Raw genomic sequence first — 21458 nt, forward strand, 5'->3', positions numbered from 1 at the left:
CCCGGCCTCCCGCATGCCCACTATACGCCCTCGCTCAAAGTCCGTCAACTGCACATACGGTTCACGTCCACGCTGTCGCGGCATGCTACCAGTGTTAAAGACTGCGATGGAGCTCCGTATGCCACGGCAAACTGGCTGACACTGACGGCGGCGGTGCACAAATGCTGCGCAGCTAGCGCCATTCGACGGCCAACACCGCGGTTCCTGGTGTGTCCGCTGTGCCGTGCATGTGATCATTGCTTGTACAGCCCTCTCGCAGTGTCCGGAGCAAGTATGGTGGGTCTGACACACCGGTGTCAATGTGTTCTTTTTTCCATTTCCAGGAGTGTATATAGGTATTCGTATATGCTTTGTAGTTAAGTATTTGTGTTCCAAATTTTGATTTTATTTATCAGAGAAATTTAATAATAATAAGTAATTTGCTACTTACATTGTGTTGTGATAGGAGGTTGAACTGTGTCAAAGTCACTTAAGTAAATGATAGGTAAATTTTGTAGATATATTAAAAAGTATAGACCTATATAATGTGAGTGAAAGGAAGTTTTGTGACATAAAATTTTATGATGCGACATTCACACAAAGATACAGAACCCATGTATAAATGTAAAGTTCAGTGTTCCCATCAAATCTGCACTTAGTGAAATTTACTGGAAACAGGGGCATGTGTAGCAACAACGACGCTGTACTATTGCACATATAAGTAAATTTTTTCTTCTGATTTTTCGATAAACTTTTGTAATTGATGTACAGATTTCATTTCTTTTTTGTTTCATGCCATTGTGTTACGAAAACTGTAAACAACTTTCGATGTGAATATTAATTTTTATGTAAAATGTCAAGTAATATTATGATAGAATTGAAATGTAACAAATGTTGAAACTATTGTGAGATGTTTAACATTGTAATTGTGCGTCTGGTCCATACGTAGGCAATGTATTAGGATATGTAGAATGCAAAACCTCGGGTGAATACCCGGTCTGTCAGGGAGCGGTGAAAGGTGGATGGCAGGCGAGCGCGGGAAAATGCACGCGGGCACTGCACGGCACAACGGGCTCAGCAGTAGTAGTTGGAGTTTGGCATTGGTCTGAGCAACACGTTCTGGATCGAGGAGGCTCTCATGGAAGACGTAGTTTCACTGAGCCTCGCGTATGCTTTTCCAAAGCCCACACAGCATGGCAAAATTCCATAGGCACTAAATGGAAAAGTATTGCGACGCTAAGAAGAATTAAAGTGCCGATTCGTCAAGAGCCATAGCTGTGGTTGTATGTGTGCTCTGTGCCTCGTCATCTCGCCGCTCGCCAACCGCCGCATCGATACTGGCAGGTTGAAACTTTTAGTACTGTATTCGTATGGATCTGGGAGTGAACTGTGCAATAATAACCAAAATTTTACCAGAACTTTCCCATCATTTAATTATCCCTTCAACTAACCTAGACAGGGTCCTATCCAAATGTTGTGCAATCCGAGTGTCCCAAAATGAAAATTAAAATTTGTGTTAATAATAATTATTTGCAGAACTAGCTATGTTAGAATGGTGTTTAAAGAAATGTTTTGTTAATGAACCAGTAAATGAATAACGAAGGTCTAACGAAGTTGACAGATAACTTTAATATTTATATAGTGATGAAGTTTATTTTTTCGAGGCGGATATAAAGGTATTTAAATGAGCAGTAAATAAGGTGAAAAGAGTAATAACCTATATACTGGAAATCTTGAACGCATAATAAATTCAGTAATCATTTTTTAATACATCGATCATAACAGTTTCAGGGTCCCCCCACCCCGTTTTATTCATTTGAATTCTGAAGTGTTCTAAATTGGTTTGACCAGCAAGAGTCAATATAAAAGTCAAAATTTATCAGTATTTTATCTTTATCGAAATTGACATTTTGTGTGTGTCACGAAAGTGCTATTGCTAGTGTAACCTATGCCCGATTTTAATCAGATTAATAGACAGTATAAAGTGTGGTAGTATACATTATAGTGTAGTGTTATCTATTCATGGATTTTCCATATCAGTACAGAGCGAGAAACTATCAGTTCAATAAATTTTTTGGTTCTAAAATTCTACTATATTATGCAGTGTTACAACTTGTTGTTTTGCCTGAATATATACCAACTTGTACAGGGAAGAAACTCAGTTAATGCCTAGTGAGGCTGGCGACCGTATTATTATCAAATTGGTAGCATCTTCAGTGTTGCTTTTGGTCCATCCTGATGTGTAATTGCATTTCGAACTTGCTTGACGGATCATTGTTATTACACAGTGGGTGTAAGTCTGATTTGCCACCATTCAGGTACACGCGGTCGTTATCTATACGAAAATCCTTTCTCATAAGGTGAAGCCCGCTCACTTACCATAGTACAGGCTTTAACGAGTATTGTGTGCCCCACGCGCACATGACACGCTTTCTTAGCTGAGTGATAAGTGTGGCGTACAGTCGGTTCCAGGTGCTGCGTGGATTATTCCTTGGTGGGAGGACGAACGGAGTACACTCTGGCTCGCGATGCTAATTGAGTAGCTACTTGACAAAGAAGCAGCGGATACTGGTCTGCTCAACAGACAGCGGCCGGGAGAGAGATGTGCTACCCTATTCCTCCATACCGCATCCACATGACACCATTGGCTGACGGACGACACGGCAGTCGATCGGGTCCTACTGGGCCATCTGTGGCCGGAACAGCGGTGTTTCGTTAATATGATACTAAAGCTAGAAATCGCATCTACAGGAACTTCAATTCGATAACATTAGCACAGAAAGAAGTCACGTACATAGGTATACATCTATTCAACAACCTGGCAAAGCGCCTTAAGTGACTTGTGGATAATGTACAGGAGTAAGACTAAATTAAGGAACTATCTGGAACTTCCTGGCAGATTAAAACTGCGTGTGCTGCAGAGAGTCGAACTCGGGACAAGTACTATACCGACCGAGTTACCCCAGCACGACTTACGACCCGTTCTCACTGCTTTACTTCCGCCAATTCCTCGTCTCCGGCCTTCCAAAATTCACAGAAGCTGTTCTGCGAAACTTGCGAGATACAGACTCCTGGATGAAAAGATACTGCGGAAATATGGCCTAGCCATAGAATGAAATATTCACCCTGCGCCATAGTGTACTCTGATATGAAACTTCCTGACAGATTAAAACTGTGTGCTGGACCGGACGGTAGAGCACTTGTATGCGAAAGCAAGGGACTCGCGTTCGTGTCTCGGTCTGGCACACAGTTTTAATCTACCAGGAACTTTCGTATCTCTGCACACTCCGCTGCAAAGTGATAATTTCATTCTGGAAAGAACAATATGTTAAGCAACTCCATTTTTAAGTATCACTACCAATGTAATTCAACAACATTTCATAGTATCAAGTCATTTATTTGTATCGCAGTTAAATAAAATGTAAACCTTTTTTTTCACATCCCAGAAACTCCTCTCTAAGGGACCCATGGGATATGAAATGAAACGTAACGTAATTTAGTCGTTTTTATTTAATCTTATTCCAAATTATTCGCTGAAGGCAAATTTCATGACATCAACTGCAATGAGTGTAGATATATTATCCAACTACCGCATATGAAAATTTGTGCTTGACTGGTATTCGAACCCCCATGTGTTGGAAGCTCTGAAGAAAGACTTTTTAGAAAGTCGATTTGCTTTGGACGAAGAGAAGCACGCCTAGGTAAAACCGTCTTTCCGTAGGCAACCGCAAACATTTTTCTATGAAGGCACTGACAGTCTTGTTTCACCGTGTGATAAATGTATTAATGGGTACGGCGATATCTTTTGAAATAATAAAGAGTTTACTTACCTTTTTTTCCATTTCTCCCGTTTTCATTTCAATGCCTCATATATTTAGCCTTCAGCTGCAGTACATTAGCGATCAGCAATTAAATTATGAAGATTTCAACAGTTATGCTTTTTAGACAACAGTAATCATAAAAAACTAAATTCTTAACAGAGAAGTGAACATGTTACTAATCCATACAGATTATAAAAATGCATGTTTGTGTATGTGTACGTGTGTACGTGTGTATGTGCCTATGTTCCACATCTCCTAAACCACTAGACCGATTTCAACAAAACAGGGTGCATGTATCTCTCACTGTCAGGCAACAAACGCCAACCTAACATAGTTTAGATACGAAGTCATAACCAACGAGACGCATGTAAAACAGCTGCATCGCCGACGACGTTTAAATTTGTAACTCCTGTGCTACTAACTGGTTGCAATAAATTACGCGCACAGTCCTCACATATGCCGCTGGAAGTATCTACAAAACTTTATCGCTGTATGACATATAGATCAGTAGAGATGACGTCATAAACACAGAGATGGATGGAAAACTGCCGCATCATGCATAGCCTTTAAATGTATTCCTTCTTTGCTGTTAACTCTATTCGCAACGTATTTCACAGACAGTATCCACAATGCCACTTAATGTAACTACACAAATGTGTCATTGTATGACAAATAGATTTAGAGATACGACGTCATAAACTTCGAGATGAAAAAAATGCCGTATCATTCATAGATTTATTCTTTTCTGCAAAGACACTCCTGAACCGAGTCAGCTTAAGGAAATCCCTGACACTTGGCAACATTTTCGGCAGCTTTCAACTGCGAAGCGCAAACTGCTGTAGGCGGTAACAATAGCCGTCTATAGAGTTATGAAGATACGTTGCCATATACACGTCTTCAAAATCACGTTGTGGACACGCAAGGCAGCTACGCCCAGCGTACTAGAAATGTTGTTTACAATCAAGTTCTGAGTTAAGCATTATAGAGAATTTATATTTTACAACTATGTTTCTTCCATTCGTTGGTGTCGATATGCTTCGGACGGTGAGGAATGCTTTGGATAGTGTACTTATATGTCTGTACATTGTGCATGTTTATTTGTACGACTGTTTCATAATTTCAAAGGTGTTTTCGTGAATACATGGAATTGAAAATTTGCCGGTCCGTGTGGCCGAGCGGTTCTAGGCGCTTCAGTCTGGAGCGATGGAACCGCTACGGTCGCAGGTTCGAATCGTGTCTCGGGCATGGATGTGTGTGATGTCCTTAGGTTAGTTAGGTTTAAGTAGTTCTAAGTTCTAGGGGACTGATGACCTCAGATGTTAAGTTCCATAGTGCTCAGAGCCATTTGAACCATTGTGTTGGTGCCGAGAGAGACTTTCCGTGCCGCTTTCCAATGTCTCGGATGAATGGATAAAGAGCTGGAACTATTCTGGAATTGATATCTATCATCGCCACCAAGAAATGAGAGAGTCCAGCAATTCTACCTGCAAATCCACCAACCAACATGCAATCGCAGAATGTGCTGGCCAGGGCAGCAGTCGAACATTTTCTGTATCCAGAAATGCCCGTACAGGACCTGCAATATGCGGTCGTGCATTATCCTGCTGAATTGTAGGGTTTCGGAGGGATCGAATGAAGGGCAGAGCCACGGGTCGTAACACATCTGAAATGTAACGTCCACTGTTCAAAGTGCCGTCAATGCGAACAAGAGGTGATCGAGACGTGTAACCAATGGCACCCCATACCATCACCCCGGGTGAAACGCCAGTATGGCGATGACGAATACACGCTTACAATGTGCGTTCACCGCGACGTCTCCAAACACGGATGCGACCATCATGATGCTGTAAACAGAACCTGGATTCATCCGAAAAAATGACGTTTTGCCATTCGTGCACCCAAGTTCGTCGTCGAGTGCACCATCGCAGGCGCTGCTGTCTGTGATGCAGCGACAAGGGTAACCGCAGCCATGGTCTCCGAGCTGATAATCCATGCTGCTGCAAACATCGTCGAACTGTTCGTGCAGATGGTTGTTGTCTTGCAAACGTCCCCATCTCTTCACTCAGGGATCGAGACGTGGTTGCACGATCCGTTACAGCCATGCGGATAAGATGCCTGTCATCTCGACTGCTAGTGATACGCGGCCGTTGGGATCCAGCACGGCGTTCCGTATTACCCTTCTGAACCCAACGATTCCATATTCTGCTAAAGGTCATTGGATCTCGACCAACACGAGCAGCAATGTCGCAATTGCGATAGGCTGCAATTCGACCTTAATCAAAGTCGGAAACGTGATGGTGCGCATTTCTCCTCCTTACACGAGGCATCACAACAACGTTTCACCAGGCAATGTCGGTCAACTGCTGTTTGTGTATGAGAAATCGGTTGGAAACTTTCCTCATGTCAGCACGTTGTAGGTGTCGCCACCGGCGCCAACCGTGTGTGAATGCTCTGAAAAGCTAATCATTTACATATCACAGCATCTTGTTCCTGTCGGTTAAATTTCGCATCTGTAGCACATCATCTTCGTGGTGTAGTAATTTTAATGGACTGTAGTGTATCTGTACGTAACGCTTCCAAATTAATTGTGTAAGGGTTCGTCTTGTACGTGGAGCTGGATTTCGTAATATATTTCATGAAAAATGTCATGTAATCATTATCACTTGTAGAAGAGATTGTATTTTTGACACCACTGAACCAAAGCTGTTGCCTGAGTGTAAGTAGCGGCCGGCCGCTGTGGCCGAGCGGTTCTAGGCGCTACAGTCTGGAACCGCGCGACCGCTATGGTCGCAGGTTCGAGTCCTGCCTCGGGCATGGATGTGTGTGATATCCGTAGGTTAGTTAGGTTTAAGTAGTTCTAAGTTCTAGGGGACTAATGACCTCAGATGTTAAGTCCCACAGTGCTCATAGCCATTTGAAGCATTTTGTAAGTAGCGGCGCGCAGAGTGCAGTAGCAGTTGCCGTTGTACTCTGTTAATGGTAGGCTGTATGATTTTTAAACTAGTGGCCAGCTCTGAGAATTTAGCTGTTGGCCTATGGACGCACCATAGTACAGTTTTGTAAGGTAATGATATTTTGTATGTTTAGTTTTAAGTATGCAGCTACGCAATGCAGTACTGACCCTTGAATGTAGGAGCCAAATATTTGCCATCAGATTCAATGAATAGGTTGATTTGGTGTGCCCGATTTGTAAAATTTTGTGTATTTTGTAATCCTGATACAGACAAGTTAAATTTTGTAATCTATTTTGTCAAACGATGTCAGACCGTCGACATTAGTTGCCCTGACAGAAGCTTAATAACAATTACATAAAGTCATTAACTAAAGTAAAAACGTAAATGAGAAGACAATTTGAACTTAGTTGTTACTGGTGGAAGACGATGGATCAATCAGAAGCGCGCACTGAATAAGCAGGCGCCAAACAGTTACAGTAACACACTACGAGTCTTCTACCGGGGGACGAGCGAGGCAGCACGCGTTGGCACAGTCGTGTGGAATACGATGCCGATAATTGTCTGCCGCAATTGTCCGCCTCCGGTAGCTGAGTGGTCAGCGCGACGGACTGTCAATCCAAAGGGCCCGGATTCGATTCCCTGCTGGGTCGGAGATTTTTCTCTGCTCAGGCACTGGGTGTTGTGCTGTCCTAATCATCATCATCATCATTTCATCCCCGGTCTACCCGACGGGAGGCCCTCGTCACACGACATTTCATTTCGTGTGCCGCAATTAGCAGTGTCGCGTAAAACGCTTAGTGTGACACGCCACTACAAGTTTTATATTCGGTACAAACAAATGCAACACGCGCTTTGTGCGGAAAGAGTGTAACGAGTTACCGAAAATCATTTGTCGGGTTTAACAGTGCGTCGGTGAACGGCCGTGCGAGTTTTGAACGTCTTGTAACACTGTGAATCATTAGATCGTCTCTTGTTGCGGTACTCTGAATATAGTTAACTTCCGTGGGAGTTGATTTAATGAATGAACATAATCAGGCTCTTGCCTGCGTTTCTTGATTACCGCTAAACGTTAATGAATAAAAATCAAGTGGGATCATATGTTCTGATAATTTTATTTCTTAGCACTAGACTGTCTCTCACACTGATACCTCAATTTAGCACAGTTCGTTGTTTTGCAAGCATTTAGAATCCTGCGCCTTTATGGAGAAAAAGCCAATCGGGACGAGATCTACGAGACAACTTTAGAAGACGCAAGGTAAGCAAACCAGAGTCAGTGATACTAGGAAAGTGAAAAGGCGTACCATCATAAACTGTAGTATTGATAGAGCCTGGCATTTCTGCAAGATGGGTTGGGCATTTTTTGAAACTCGTCGTGTAACTGTGCCACGGAAAACGTGTATTTGTAACAACTCACCAGAAGTTTTACACCAGCGTGAGCAAATACAATACGCACTTTGAACAGACGGGGCAACAAATGAGAATTATCGTAAATTGTTTACTTTACTTCTTTTCGCTCTCTTATCTCGTACGATGTTATATTTTGGAGCAATCCTTTGTACTCACCAAGAATATTCTTAGCCGAGAAAAGGGCGGTCAGACTCATCCGCAGTATTAATGCGGAAACTTCTTGTAACATCTTGTTCAAGTCATTCGAAATTCCAATTCTGCCATCCCATATTCCATCATGAAATTTGTTTTTGACAGTACTGACTCGTTCGGAAGAAACTGCGTTGTTCATTTCGTGAACACTAGACGGAAAACGATATGCACTTGGGTGATACTCCTTTAAACACTGTGGAGAAAAGTGTGCACTATTCAGCACGTTTCATTTTCAGTGGGCTAGGAAACTGAAATAATTAAGTGATAAAAACTGAGTGTTCAATTCCAAACTGAAAAGTTTCCCTATGGGACATTCCTTGTATTCTGTACAGCCGCGACCAAGATGTTTTATCTCGCATAATTCCACGGAACATGACAAATACACAAACACCCACTAGCTAACAAGTACACGCACCATTCTTCGTGTGTTGGAATGGTTTTCTCCGCATTGAAACTACTAAAAATAGGCTCGTATAAGGATGAAATTTTAATTGACTACTGGGGTATTTACTTTGGTAGCGTTCGGTCAAGGTGTCCATGATGCGACACTTCGCATTTCCGTCAGCGTATAGTATAGACATTTAATACCAGGCGGTGCGGTGTAGGTACTCCATTGCCTGCTTCGCACAGGCAGCTTTTCAATAATTCTGGAGACATACACTCAGTACTTAAGAAACAACGTAAGGTAAATGATAGAACCGATAACGAAGAATGCTGAATGTGGAGCTCCAGTCCAGTACAAATTGGACAGCGAAATAAATGCAGTCCCTATGCCGTTGTTCGCTGAGTAATAAATTTTATTGGAAATGGCTTTGTGAACGGATAATGGGCTTAAATAATCACAGAACAATTGCAAAAAGGGGAAACCGAGGGACATAGATTATGTGTTCATTTTTTTTGTTCGAATAAACAAAAGCTGCGATTTGCACCGCAGCGAAATAAATGTGACCATTTTTATGTGAAACAAGCGAAATAAATCCTTTTTTGGCATTGACGTCAAAAGCTATTTCTCGTCTTTGTGTAAGTAAGAGGATGTAACGGCGATTATTTGTGGGCCAGATATAACGAGTTCTTTTATAAAAAGGATTTACCCTCTCCGTTTTGAGGCAGGGGAGACTGTAACAGCAGTTCAATCATCTATAACGTGTAACAATAGGGTACTCAGTGGGTTGGAAACAAAGCGTCTATTTCGAAACACACTAGATAGAAATATAATTTTTTCTTCTCTTTATGAACATCTGCATCTACATACATTTTCCGAACGCCGGCATACGGTGAATGGCGGAGTGTACCTTGTACCGGTGTCATTTCCTTTCCGGTTACACTAACAAATGGCGCGCGAGGGAAAAAGTCTCTCTATATTCCTCCGTAAGAACCCGATTTTTGTCATGTTGTCTTCGTGGGTCTTGGTCGGAATGCACTTTAGCCACAGTAGAAGCGTACTGCAATCAGCTGCAAAAGTCGGTTCTATAAATTTTTCGCAATGCTAATTCGCGAAAAGAAAGCCGCCTTTCCTCCAGGGACTACCATTTGAGTTCTCGAAGCGTCTTGTAACACCATAGCTTAGACATTACATACCTTTTGTTGATTCATTTAGCTTTCTGTTTTGTTCAACATCCCATCGTTTACCTTCTGTAATTAGTGTATGATTAATTCAATACTGTAATGAAGTTTAATCTCTGTAATATGCACAATATGAGCAAATGATGTTTTGTCTTTCTCATATAATCTCTTTGGTTATCTTTAAAATTGAATAATTTTCTTTAAATAACTTTTTGTAGAAATGTCAATATTTGCAAATGTTCTGTTTTATTTAATATATTTGGTTGCTGTTGCGTAAACTGCTGACCTTCACTTAGGGTTCTTAGTTATTTTGTATGTAAAAGGTGTTGTGGTTCCGCTCGGGAACGGAACTGTGTAGCACGCGCAAAATGTGGTTGGCATGGATAAAAAGATGAAACAAATAATCAGTCTGGGACGAGCTACCAAACTGTCAACTGCTCATGTAAAAGCTGCATATTGTGCTGGTGCGCCGGCCGGAGTGGCCGTGCGGTTCTAGGCGCTGCAGTCTGGAACCGAGCGACCGCTACGGTCGCAGGTTCGAATCCTGCCTCGGGCATGGATGTGTGTGATGTCCTTAGGTTAGTTAGGTTTAATTAGTTCTAGGCTCTAGGCGACTGATGACCTCAGAAGTTAAGTCGCATAGTGCTCAGAGCCATTTGAACCATTGTGCTGGTGCCGAGAGAGACTTTCCGTGCCGCTTTCCAATGTCTCGGATGAATGGATAAAGAGCTGGAACTATACTGGAAGTGATATCTATCATCGCCACCAAGAAATGAGAGAGTCCAGCAATTCTACCAGCAAATCCACCTACAACATGCAAACGCCACCACATTGCGCAGACACTGAAAAGGAACCAAGGAATAGCAGAAATGTATGGTGAAGGATCAGGTCATTGGACATTTTAGTGTACGCAAATATAAGGTAACTTATAGTCGAACTCTTATACCTACCTTGATTTTTTATCCATCTGTCGCATTTCCACTTAGGTTCCTCTCTGTTTGAACTAAAGTGATTACCGAGTGTCCTTTATTGAAAGCATATTAAAATTAATATGGCAATAGAGTCTCCTAAATTTAATATTGTTTGTTGAAAGGATATTACAAATATCTCAATTTTGTGTTTCAATGCAGTAAAAGTTGAGAACTGATACTGCCGAAAGTTACATGTTCATGCTTGTTAAGCGCTTGTTTCTTTAGTGTATTGAAAGTATGTTTAGTTTGCTTCTTTCTTTAGTGTATTGAACGTATGTTTAGTTTGCTACAGTGGTCAAAATTAGGGGCCCCTCTCCATTGAAAGAAGTTAAAATGCACAAAGTTACTTAATTATAGAAAGTTTCAATTACTCTTGCTATTCAAGTGAAATTCTGTACAATATTGGGTTCCTCTTGTGTATTGAAAGAGCATATTAATGGTGTAATAGGATCCACAGTTTATCCTTTATGCTCATGATAAATAACAATTAATAGAAAGACCACTACTACAAAAACAGTAATTTCTTTATTCAAAAGACAGTGAGAGGTGGTTTGTTAGTGAACTCCATTTAATTTTCATTCTAAGTAGAATATTAAATAAAACAGAACATTTGCACATATTGACATTTCTACAAAAAGTTATTTAAACAAAATTATTCAATTTTAAAGATAACCAAAGAGATTATATGAGAAAGACAAAACATCATTTGCTCATATTGTGCATATTACAGAGATTGTGCATATTACAGAGATTTAGTAGTGAGAGACTTAATCTATGCATAATAATTAATTTTGCTGTGAACCATATTTATATTTCATGTTAGGGAGGAATATGTTAGAAAAAGTAATATTGAACCTATGTCCAATTTTGATTCTAAAGAGCACTGTAATAGTAATTTTATTGAGACCATTCGGTAGTAGTGTGTAGTGTTATAAGGTTACATTTATGCAAATAGTTTGTTCTGATCTGGTAGCTCCAACCTTAACGAGAACATACTGTATGCAGGTGCCAGAGTTCATTGCACTCGCGTGTGGCAAAATATAGGTTGTGTTTGTCCGTTAAAGTTACTCATACCTATTTTCTTGAACAAGAATGTCAATCATCCTCATGCCTAATTAGGCTGGCGACCGTTTTCCTTTTTCTTTGAACAGTGTAGATAGGTAAAATATTGTTTGTTACTGTTTAAATATTTACGTAATTCTGACTTTCGCTTCCGATAAGCCATCTCCGTTAGGTACAACACGTTCAACATAAATATAATCCTCTCAGAGGGTAACACTGCTCTGCTTCTTTATACTGTAATTGCTTGAATAAAAACATTTTCATTATACAAACTGCCTCCAGCTTTGAGGTTATAGTATAGCAGTTGCGGGTGGAAGTGTTATAATCTCCATAATATTCTGTGTTGATTTAACCTACCGGTAACAAATCCAGCAGCATTCCTCTGAATGGCTTCTATGTCTCCCTTTAATCCAATCTTGTAAGGATCCCATACACACGAGCAGTACTCAAGAATTGATCGCACTAGAGTTCTATGTGCGGACTCCTCTTTAGATTAGCTACACTTTCCTAGAATTCTCTCAATAAACTCAATTCGGCCATTCGTCTTCCTAAATTCTTCCTAACTACAGAACTTGCGTACTCATTACATTTCATGTTGGTTTGCGTCGTCACGCTTGGATATTTATTCGACACGACTGTGTCAAACAGCACACCACTGACATCTTATTCGAATATTAGGTGTTTGTTCCTTAAAAATCTGCATTAACATACATTTTTCTACATTTAGAGCAAGCTATTATCCGTCACATCAAATGGTTTTTCTGTCTGTCATCCTGTATCCTCCTGCTGCCACGCAACGACGACACTTTCCTGTACCCGAAATAGGACATCAGCAAACGGTCGCAAATGTCTGCTCACCGTATCCGTCCGACTGTTCATGTATATAGAAACAGCGACGGCTCGTGCATAATTTAACCAGTGTACAACAATACTACAAAAATAAACAGATAGTGTTTCATTATGTCGCCATGACAGGCGCGACTTAACATTGTTGCGATATTAGCTTACGTAATCCACTACGTTCGAATGCTATTTATATGTTTATAATTTCCGCTTCCTCTCTGCTCACAACGCAACAGAGAACTTCGTTACACAAAGATAAACAATGGCACAGCTACTGCCGTTTCGTCGTTGCTATCGATACATTTAAATAAAGTTCCCTTGAGTATTATATAGCAATTTGCAATATTTTCATTATAATTACAATCAGTTATATAGAGTCAGAAATAGATACAATGTTACATCGATTACGTGTTAAATATAGTTTCTATAATAAAGCTTACAGATTCAGAATCAGAAGTACAGTACACGTCATCAACGGACATTAAACGGCGAAAATTTTGGATGGTGCAGAAGGTGTTTTATATGCGTTTTCGGTGTGACACGCTGTTCCCGAATGCCTAAATATGTCCTTGATTTTTCACTCCTCCGGTATCCCATGCATCACTTGTAACGTCCCCTTCCTAATCGGTCTACTGGATTGCGATATAACTGACCGTGATCGCATATGCCTAAGAAAATTTTACAGTGACTAAGGTTATCGTTACCGAAGGAAAATAAGACCTGTTAGTGTACAACAGAGTCTTCCGAAGGAAGAATCTGTTCTAAACTTCAGCTAAATACTGATGATAATTTTGAAATGGGTGGAATATGGTGCAGTCGCTCACGAACACACAGGGAGAAAGAGTACCACGTAATATTTACTACAAAAATTAGTGACAATACAAAGAAAACACTGATTAGCTAAAAAGGTGATAATTAAGCGGCCGACAGCCCGCTAAGGCAATTAATCTTCAGAATTTTAAGAAAGGTAATGACAAAGAAATTTAAGCAAATAATCACTGGCGTGGCAACAGAAGGTTGTCGCTCTTTTCCACGACACAACAGTTCACGAGAAAATAAATGATTCAGAAGGCATTGCATTTGCAGTTACTCTGAAATACTAAATTTTGAAAGTAAAGTTAAATGAAGTTACTGGTTAAATATAAATGTAACTAAGGCTTTGTTACGTACTTTCAGTAACCTTAGTGTAACGTAATGCAAAATTTAGAAAGTGGCAAGCAATTTCCTTTTCATTATTGAAAGATTGAATGAAATTTACTTTAAGCAATTGAACAACTGATTTTACTTTTAAAATAAGAACACTAAAATACATACCAAGCCAGCAGAAATCACTCGCTAAGCTAAATACAGAATATTTGAAATTGCTCACGCTTAATTTATGCTTTATCTTTATTCATTAGCTTTGCCAGTGAAATTTTACGTTAATGTAATTGAATGTAGTTAGAACTCAATATTGCAAATTAATGGAGCCTCTGTTACGAATTACAAGAATGAACAGTTACCGAGGCAGAAACTTTAGACTGCAACTGGTCATTAGGAAACACAGAAAACTTGCAGTAAATAGTTAATCAGTTTTCATATTCTTACGACACTCGGTAACTGCGTGGAAAGGAAGGGCATCTTGTCTCATAATAATGCCTGAGGACAATGGCAACACAGGTGCCCTACAAGTTTTAACTATTTCAAGTTATTATTCAAGTTAGTGATACTTTGTGAAAGAAATGCATCTGGCTAAATCCTCTACATTACTATATCTGTCAGTTAACGGTCTTTTACGATGTCGTAGCTGTGCGGACGACGAAGAATGTAGCCGACGACAATGCTGAGCTGCTGCTGTTGCTGCTGCTGCTGTTTGAGAACACCGAGTCGTCTCCAGAGCCACGGATAATTATGGGGCAGGCAATAGTTACAAATGCAGCTTCCTACGCCTGTACACCCAGTCGTGCTGCCAATACTCGTGGGTTAACGAATCAGGCGCGTCTACACTGGTACGAGCATAGCTGCACGCCGCATCTGCGGGAGCGCCCAACAAACACTTCTGCACTCTTTCATGATCCAGGCTGCTCTGCCTCCTCCCTGCTCGCAACGCAGCAAAGAATTTCCATTGCGAAGGTAAACAATGGCACAGTTACTGCCGTTTCGTCGTTGCTATCGATACATTTAAATTAAGTACCCTCGGCTATTTCCTAACAATTTACAATAATGTCGTTATAATTACAATCAATTATATACAATCAGAAATAGATACACTATTACATCGATTACGTATTAAATATACTTTCTGTAATGAAGCTTACAGATTCAGAATCAGAAGTACAGTACAAGTTATCAACGGACATTAAACGGAGGAAATTTTTAATGGTGCAGAAGGTATTTTATCTGCATTTTCAGTGTGACACGCTATTCCCGAGTAACAACATGGGAACAAAAATGTGCATTGCGAACCTCACACCTGAATGTTCAACTCTATTCTTACACCATCATACCGAATTTCCTAGTATACTCCCTTTTCTTTGTCACCACCTTTTTTAGCCTTTTGACTTAAAAGAGTAGTAATTGTAACTAAATTGAATATATTAATTTTACGTATGTATGTGGAAGGAGTATATAGAGGGTTTATACAAGGTCGATGTACTTGAGGACAGTATTATGGAAATGGAAGAGGATGTAGATGAAGATGAAATGGGAGATAAGATACTGCGTGAAGAGTTTGACAGAGCACTGAAAGACCTGAGTCGAAACAAGGCCCCGGGAGTAGACAACATTCCATTAGAACTACTGATGGCCTTGGGAGAGCCAGTCATGACAAAACTCTACCATCTGGTGAGCAAGATGTATGAGACAGGCGAAATACCCACAGACTTCAAGAAGAATATAATAATTCCAATACCAAAGAAAGCAGGTGTTGACAGATGTGTAAATTACCGAACTATCAGTTTAATAAGTCACAGCTGCAAAATACTAACGCGAATTCTTTACAGACGAATGGAAAAACTGGTAGAAGCGGACCTCGGGGAAGATCAGTTTGGATTCCGTAGAAATGTTGGAACACGTGAGGCAATACTAACCTTACGACTTATCTTAGAAGAAAGATTAAGAAAAGGCAAACCTACGTTTCTAGCATTTGTAGACTTAGATAAAGCTTTTGACAACATTAACTGGAATACTCTCTTTCAAATTCTGAAGGTGGCAGGGGTAAAATACAGGGAGCGAAAGGTTATTTACAATTTGTACAGAAACCAGATGGCAGTTATGAGAGTCGAGGGACATGAAAGGGAAGCAGTGGTTGGGAAGGGAGTGAGACAGGGTTGTAGCCTCTCCCCGATGTTATTCAATCTGTATATTGATCAAGCAGTAAAGGAAACAAAAGAAAAATTCGGAGTAGGTATTAAAATTCATGGAGAAGAAATAGAAACTTTGAGGTTCGCCGATGACATTGTAATTCTGTCAGAGACAGCAAAGGACTTGGAAGAGCAGTTGAATGGAATGTACAGGGTCTTGAAAGGAGGATATAAGATGAACATCAACAAAAGCAAAACAAGGATAATGGAATGTAATCTAATTAAGTCGGGTGATGCTGAGGGAATTAGATTAGGAAATGAGGCACTTAAAGTAGAAAAGGAGTTTTGCTATTTGGGGAGCAAAATAACTGATGATGGTCGAAGTAGAGAGGATATTAAATGTAGGCTGGCAATGGCAAGGAAAGCGTTTCTGAAGAAGAGAAATTTGTTAACATCCAGTATTGATTTAAGTGTCAGGAAGTCATTTCTGAAAGTATTCGTATGGAGTGTAGCCATGTATGGAAGTGAAACATGGACGATAAATAGTTTGGACAAGAAGAGAATAGAAGCTTTCGAAATGTGGTGCTACAGAAGAATGCTGAAGATTAGATGGGTAGATCACATAACTAATGAGGAAGTATTGAATAGGATTGGGGAGAAGAGAAGTTTGTGGCACAACTTGACCAGAAGAAGGGATCGGTTGGTAGGACATGTTCTGAGGCATCAAGGGATCACCAATTTAGTATTGGAGGGCAGCGTGGAGAGTAAAAATCGTAGAGGGAGACCAAGAGATGAATACACTAAGCATATTCAGAAGGATGTAGGTTGCAGTAGGTACTGGGAGATGAAAAAGCTTGCACAGGATAGAGTAGCATGGAGAGCTGCATCAAACCAGTCTCAGGACTGAAGACCACAACAACAACACAACACCTCTCAGGTTCCTTTCCGTTTGAACTAAAGTAATTACCGAGTGTCCCTACTGAAAGAACATTTATGACCAGTGTTATGCTAATTAATGCCTCTTGAACTTAGTAAAAAGAAAGTTAAAGTTAATGTGGCAAGAGAGTGAGTTAAAGTAAATGTTGTTTGCTGAAAATAATTTTCCTATTAAAACTGCTTATTAAAGTGCTGTTGCCAACTGCAAAATTAAAAGTTCTTAAGACTGAGGCTTATAAAGTTTTGCTTAGCAAATGATCACCTTGATATCTGTATTAAATTCAGAAAGGTGAGTCAGTTTCTTGCAATTTTGTCAACATTGTGTTTCGCTGTAGTAAAAGTGGAAAACTGCAATAGTAGCAAATTATATGTTCATGATTGCTAAATGTTTGTCTCTCTTGTGTATTGGAAGTGCATATTAATCGTATAACTGGATCCACAGTTTGTCTATTGTATTACTGCTGGGTAACAAGTAATGGGAAGACCACTGATTATAAAAACCATAATTTCTTCATTCAAATGATAATGAGAAGCAACCTGTGAGTGGATTCCAATTAACTTTCATTTTAAATAGTAAAGTATTTAACTGAGAGAGACTTCACATATGTACAATTTATGATCCTGCAGTGAATGTTAATAGTAATGATATAAATACCATTCAGGTTGAACAAGGCCTGAAAGTAATAGTGTGTTTCGGTATCTGTTATAATTTTGCAAATAGTTTGTACTGCTCCAGTTGTTAGCTTCAGTCTTAACGTAAACATATGTATGTGTCAGAGTTTATTGCACTCGCGTGTGGCCAAGTATAGGTTGTGTTTATCCATTAGAGTTACTAATAACTATTTTCTTGAACGAGAATGTTAATCATTCTCTTGCCTAGTTAGGCTGGCGACCGTTTTCTTTATCAGTTAAACAGTGCAGATAGGTAAAATATTGTTTGTTACTGTTCAAATATTTACGTAATTCTGACTTTCATTTCCGATAAGCCACCTCCGTTAGGTACAACACGGTCAACATAACAAAATTCCTCTCAGAGTGTAACACTGTTCTGTTGCTTTATATCATAATTGCTTTAACAAGATAGCTTTATTTCACAACCTGTTTCCAACTTTAAGGTTATGGTATAACAGTAGCAGACGGGAGTGTTATACGTGGCTTTTCCGTGACAGGACTACTTGTTCTGTTGGGACATAGAACGTAATCCAAATTTGGTATTTCATAATACAAGCTACGTAAATGCTGTTGCAGTGTTATAAGTGCTAAAAGGAATTCGTTAAACTCCGGTTATACGATAAATCAGTCTAATCTAAAAGCCGTAAATTCAACTAAGTACCTAGGTATTACAATAACGAACAACTTAAATTGGAAGGAACACACAGAAAATGTTGTGGGAAAGGCTAACCAAAGACTGCGTGTTATTGGCAGGACACTTAGAAAATCTAACAGACCTATTAAGGAGACTACCAACACCACGCTTGTCCGTCCTCTTTTAGAATACTGCTGTGCGGTGTGGGATCGTTACCAGGTAGCACTGACGGAGTACATCGAAAAAGTTCAGAAAAAAGCAGCACGTTTTGTATTATCGCGAAATATGGGAGAGAATGCCACAGAAATGATACAGGATTTGTGATGGAAATCATTAAAAGTAAGGCGTTTTTCGTTGCGACGGAATCTTCTCCCGAAATTCCAATCACCAACTTCCTCCTCCGAATGCGAAAATATTTTGTTGACACCGACCTACAAGGGGAGGAACGATCACCAAGGTAAAATAAGGGAAATCAAAGCTCGTATGGAAAGATATAGGTGTTTATTCTTTCCGCTCCCTATACGAGATTGGAACGATAGAGAATTGTGAAGGTGGTTCGATGAACCCTCTGCCAGGCACTTAAATGTGATTTGCAGAGTATCCATGTAGATGTAGATGTAGATGTAGAATTTCTTCTCCAGAGAACCACTGGAAAAGGGCCTCTTTAGCAGATCACCTACAGAATTGCCCACGATGCTAGCACGATACTTTACATGCAGTTAAAAAAAGTTGACCTGATGCTCAGCGAGGAGCGAGTAACTGTTTCAGAGTTTCTAATAACTCTTGATTATGCGTTTAAACGCATGCAAGCTCTCTGTAGCACACGACAAAGTTAAGACCTTTAGTGAACACATTTTCAATTACATACTGATTTCCCGTGGGTCCTGCGCCGAGTCGAGCGTTCGCGAAGAGTGGCGGGCAACCCGACTAGTGTGACGTCACAAGTTCGTTGCATAGCCTGCATTTCTCGTGGGCCACAGTGCCGACGTCGCACCAGAGCATGCGCCGTCGGAAACAGAGAACAGCATCTCTTCCCCGAGTTGACCGTAGCGCGGCTGATCAGCATTTCAGCGTTCGACAATCGTTTCTAGTTATCGCAGAGACAACACTAGGAAACATGTCCGTTTTATTTACATACTAGCACGAGCTCCTAGACAAGTGGCGTAATTTTAGTGAGATTTCCGGCTCGCGTCGGCGAGAAACAATATAATTTTAGTGTCATATTTATAGCACGTTAGCACATGACAACCGGCCGCCACTGAGCAGAAAGCAAGAGCAGCTCTGTCACGCTTTTGTGGGGTGCTAGTGACGGTACCCTTGTGTCTGATGAATACTCGCCGTCGAGGACACGGTACCTCTCTTGTTTCTTTTCCATGTTGTGAGATATCTCATAATTACTTCTTCGTTTGTAGAATTCGGAACTTTTTATCGGACGGAAAATGTTTTCGTAATTATTCGTTATCTTCGTTCTGATTTGTCTAATTTGTATTTAAGTACTAGACATTTGAATGCATACAGGAATCCTGATTTGTGATTTGACTACCGAATCGTTATACCTTATGTTTATACTTCTTATAGTCCACATATAAATATTTTTGCTTTTTGCAGATATACTCTTTCATTTTCTGTCTTCTTTGATAAATGTCAGCTTTTTCTTATTCGTTTCCTTCAGTTGTCGCTTCTAGGTGCTTGAACTATTTAACCTTTCTTATCCGACCGACATCTGATACTAAAATTTTCTGTGCATTTTGTTTGTTACTAAGAAATTCAGTTTTCTCTGGGAATATTCTTAAACCTGCTTTACTTGACAGCTGCGCGAAGAACTCTACCTTTGTTTGTGCGTCTTCTAGATCTTCAGACTATGCAACAAAATCATCCGCAAATTCCAGTCAACTTAATATTTTTATTGTAGACGTTAGTAATTTTGGGTAATAGAATAGGTCACAAGGCCAATGGAGGTTCCCAATATGATCACAACTGCAATAAAATCGAAAAGAAAGTAACATAATGGCCACCAGTTCAGAACTGAGAACGACTTTGTTCACCGAGTAAATCATTAGCAAGGGCGAGCGTAATGTGGAAAATGTATGGCTGCACATCGCACATAAGAAACGAGAAAGTGCTGATTAGTGAGAAAATCCGTGTCCTCCCTTTAGAAGAGACACTGCGAATTGATTTTGGAAAGAGCTTTGAGGGAATGAGTACTGTAAATATTAAGTGACCCTCACATACACACACACTCCCGCCCATCCACCCACCCAATCACCCAAACAAACACACACACACACACACACACACACACACACACACACACATGCCGGAGGGAGGACTCGAACCTCCGACGGAAGGAGCCGTGCGAACCGTGACAAGACGCCTGAGACCACGCGAAGTACTGGGAATTAAACGTGTGTTTACCGCAAACAAGGGCATACAACAGACAGGTGTCAATTACTGAAGCTTAACATGCTGACCTGAAGAAGATCTTGCAGTGTATCCCTGAAGAACATCAGCAATTTTACCTTGAAATTTTAGACAATCATAGACAATTTGAAGTAATTGCTTTCAGTCTTGCATTTACATTGCGACATCATAACGTTATAAGATTATTTTTATTGAGTAATTTCAAAAAAATGTTACATGCTTCAAATTAATGTTAATGTTAAAGGCAATATATTACTAATGTCAGACATTTTTGTACGTTTGCTGTTGTTGTTGTTGTGGTCTTCAGTCCAGAGACTGGTTTGATGCAGCTATCCGTGCTACTCTATCCTGTGCAAGCTTCTTCATCTCCCAGTACCTACTGCAGCCTACATCCTTCTGAATCTGTTTAGTGTATTCATCTCTTGGTCTCCCTCTCCGATTGTTACCATCCACGCTGCCCTCCAATACTAAACTGGTGATCCCTTGATGCCTCAGGATATGTCCTACCAACCGATCTCTTCTTCTAGTCAAGTTGTGCCACAAACTTCTCTTCTCCCCAATTCTATTCAATACCTCCTCATTAGTTATGTGATCTACCCATCTAATCTTCAGCATTCTTCTGTAGCACCACATTTCGAAAGCTACTATTCTCTTCTTGTCCAAACTATTTATAGTCCACGTCTCACTTCCATACATGGCTACACTCCATACAAATACTTTCA

Source organism: Schistocerca piceifrons, chromosome 1, assembly GCF_021461385.2.
Source record: "Schistocerca piceifrons isolate TAMUIC-IGC-003096 chromosome 1, iqSchPice1.1, whole genome shotgun sequence".
NCBI classification, from domain to species: domain Eukaryota; kingdom Metazoa; phylum Arthropoda; class Insecta; order Orthoptera; family Acrididae; genus Schistocerca; species Schistocerca piceifrons.